The 3,455-nt window shown below is 53.6% G+C and overlaps 1 pseudogene; it reads left to right on the forward strand.

The window, feature by feature from the left end:
* Positions 1-576: 576 nt before the first annotated feature.
* LOC136512567 (acetylornithine aminotransferase, mitochondrial-like) lies at positions 577-2,781 on the forward strand (annotated as a pseudogene).
* Positions 2,782-3,455: the final 674 nt, after the last annotated feature.

Below are 3,455 nucleotides of genomic sequence, written 5' to 3' on the forward strand. Positions count from 1 at the left end.
GAAGACTTGCGAACGTACGAAGGAAGAGAAATGGACTCGCGAACTTTTTCCAATGGCAGATCGCATAACTTCATTAAATCCCAAGGGTAGTGGCGCATGGGCTGGAGAAGGAGCCTGAGGAAACCACTTTTTTTTTTTGGCTTCATCCCACACCAAACCTCTATGAGAGCATGTTTTTAGGGGGCTTCACTAGTAAAGCCATTTCACCTTATTCGTTTACAGATGACACCTCAAAATGACTCCTGAAGCTGGTGGAGAAGACCTGCTAAACGAGGCCATGATATATAAAACAATTAATTGTTTAAAACAAAAGGAGATTTTTTTTAAAAGTTAAGTAGTCAGATGACCGAAGTTTGCAACGTGCCAATCCTAAGACTTTGTGATAATGTGTCAAGGTCTGTCTCTTCTCTCCCCCGGCTGACTTTCAACCGCACCACCGTGTATGCACACGCACCTACTCGTACTCGGCTACTCCCCCTCCGTCTCACTTCCATGCGGGCCCGACTGACGCGCGTGATCCCAAGCAATTAGCCTTCCTTTCCGTTATCTTCTCGGAACCCTACTCCCAAACGCAACCCGGGTATTGAAATCCCCACGCAACGAGACGCACGCGTCCCGCACGCCGCCCCAACTCCAATCCTTGCGATCCGCCATGGCCTCGCTCCAGTCCTTCCTCGCCGTCAAGCCGGCCGCGGGCGCGCGGCCCGCCACTCCGCCGTCCCGCCGCGCGCGCGTCTCGGCCTGCCTCGCGGCGCCGCCCCCTCCCCCGACCACCGCGGCCTCCGTGGGGCCGGCGCGGCGGGAGCTGTCGGCCGCGAGCCGGGCCGTCATGGACGACGAGGCGCGGTACCTCGTCGGCACCTACAAGCGGTCCCGCGTCGTCTTTGAGTACGGGCGCGGGTGCAAGCTCTACGACTTGGACGGCCGCGAGTACCTCGACATGTCCGCCGGCATCGCCGTCACGTCGCTCGGCCACGCGGATCCCGACGTGTGCGCTACCATCGCGGAGCAGAGCGGTAAAATCGTCCACGTCAGCAACGTCTTCTACACTACACCCCAGGTGGGTGCCCCCCAGTCCTCCCTCTGATCCTCCCCTTCCCCTTCCCCTTCCCTCTCCCCGCGCTCGCTCACCATGTGTTCGACGCATTGCTCCGTCCGGCCCGTTTCTCCGGTTGCTTCACCTGCTGAAGCTGCTCGCTGTCGCACGCAGGTGGAGCTCGCCAAGCGGCTCGTGAAGGTGTCGTTCGCGGACCGCGCCTTCTTCGCCAGCACTGGCACGGAGGCCAACGAGGCGGCCATCAAATTCTCCCGCAAGTTCCAGCGGGTCGCCCACCCCGACAGTGACGATCCGCCCATGGAGTTCTTGGCGTTCAGCAGCAGCTTCCACGGCCGGACCATGGGCGCGGTCGCGCTCACCAGCAAGTCGCAGTACCGGGAGCCCTTCGCGCCCGTCATGCCCGGAGTGACCTTCGTGGATTACGGCGATTTGGAGGCGGCCAAGAAGTTCATACAGTCCGGCAGGGTCGCTGCTGTCTTCGTTGAGCCTGTGCAGGGTGAGGGTGGTATTCACAGTGCCACCCAGGAGTTCTTGCAGGGGCTGCGGGAGGCCTGTGATGAGGCGGGAGCCCTCTTGGTCTTTGATGAGGTATGGCGTACTCTGCCACAACTCTGTTCTGTTCAAATTGAGAACCCCACGGCACTGCTAGTAATCCATGCTTGGTTGACAAAGTTCGAAACATGCTCAATTTAGTTGCAGCTATGCATTCCATTACCGACTTTAGGCATACCGCATATTCAAGAGTTAATGTTTAACAGGGATATGAAACTATGAGACTCTGCATTTCCGTTCTTAACTCTTATCAGAGTCAACCTGTTACTCTATTCTAGTACATTCATATTGCCAATTCAGCAATACATCATGATTACATTCCATAGTTTTCAAGCTGCATCAATCTGTGAAGTGGGCAGCCATCAGATGTAATGTTAGCATATGGTTTCTAAACGCAGGTGCAATGTGGTTTCGGGCGCACGGGTTACCTCTGGGCCCATGAGGCATATGGAGTAGAACCAGACATAATGGCCTTAGCAAAGCCATTGGCCAATGGTATTCCCATCGGCGTTGTCTTGGTCAAGGAGAAGGTTGCTGCAGCCATAAACTACGGCGACCATGGTACAACATTCGGCGGTGGGCCCCCTTGCCTGCCACACTGCGATAACCGTGTTTGACAAAATCATGAAACCTGGGTTCTTGGCTGAGGTGTCCAAGAAAGGGGAGAACTTCAAGCAGCTTCTACGCACCAAGCTGAGCGGAAACCCGCACGTAAAGGAGGTCCGTGGGGTTGGCCTTCTCGTCGGCATCGAGCTAGATGTACCAGCTGGTCCTCTGGTCGATGCATGCTTGGATGCCGGCGTCATAGTGCTCACTGCCGGCAAAGGCAATGTTGTGAGGCTCGTGCCACCGCTCATCATCTCAGAGAAGGAGCTGGAGCATGCCGCAGATGTTATCAGGGACTGTCTACCGGCGCTTGATGTCGCCACTGCTTAATGTAGCCACAGGTCTTCTATCAGTTTGCTAGGGTGATCCAACCTTTTGGGAGATTCAGGTAATATATATGGTGGTATAGGTCCGCATATGAAAACCTGTTCCAAATTTTGGAATCCAATAATTTCATGTCGGACCAATATTGTTGTCAGAGTAAGAATTATTCAAAACTCATTGCTGTTGAGTACTTGGTCGTGGCACCTTGGTAAAGTGTGGAGCATGTCTCAGTGCTGCTAAAACCTTGTAAGAGTAACTTCAAGAGCTTGGTAAAATTCACTTGGTAGTATAATAAAGTAGGAGGCTTAATTTGTCCCTCTAAAAGGAAAAAAGATAAAAATAATAATAAAAAAAAAGACCCACAACTTGATAAATTATTGTTCAGCGTGCTGACCTTAGCAGCCGTATTATCTGTTGAGGACGCTCTTATTGGGGTAATAAGCAGATACATACAGCAACGCGCGGATAGGTTAACTAGTTTGGATGGTATTTGGGTTAGGGAAGCAACGGCAGGCACAGATTGATTAGAGAGAGCAAAAACTCCTGTCCGTTGCGTTTCCAACTTTCCATCGATAATAACGAGATGATCTCCCTCGCCTAACTGCCTCATTTCGGCCTTCACTCGGCCCACGGCCCATTACAAATGTGAATCCAAACTCCCGCCGTCCGTCTCCTCTTTTGCTTCCTCTAGCGCGCCGGCCGCCACCCGAAAAGCGGGGACGCTTTTGCTCAGGGCGCGTTTGGTTGCATGATGCAAAGCTTTTTGTTTGGTTGCCGTTGCGCAGCCTGGTCAGAGTGAGCTCTTGTTTGGTTAGCCGGATCCAGCACATGCACAGCTCGTGCTCTCTCACAGATGCATGAGCCTGGCCGAGTTGGAACGCAAAAAATGTCCGCACTGCATGGGCCAGGTCCGACA

This window comes from Miscanthus floridulus, chromosome 16, assembly GCF_019320115.1.
Source record: "Miscanthus floridulus cultivar M001 chromosome 16, ASM1932011v1, whole genome shotgun sequence".
Taxonomy (NCBI): Eukaryota; Viridiplantae; Streptophyta; class Magnoliopsida; order Poales; family Poaceae; genus Miscanthus; species Miscanthus floridulus.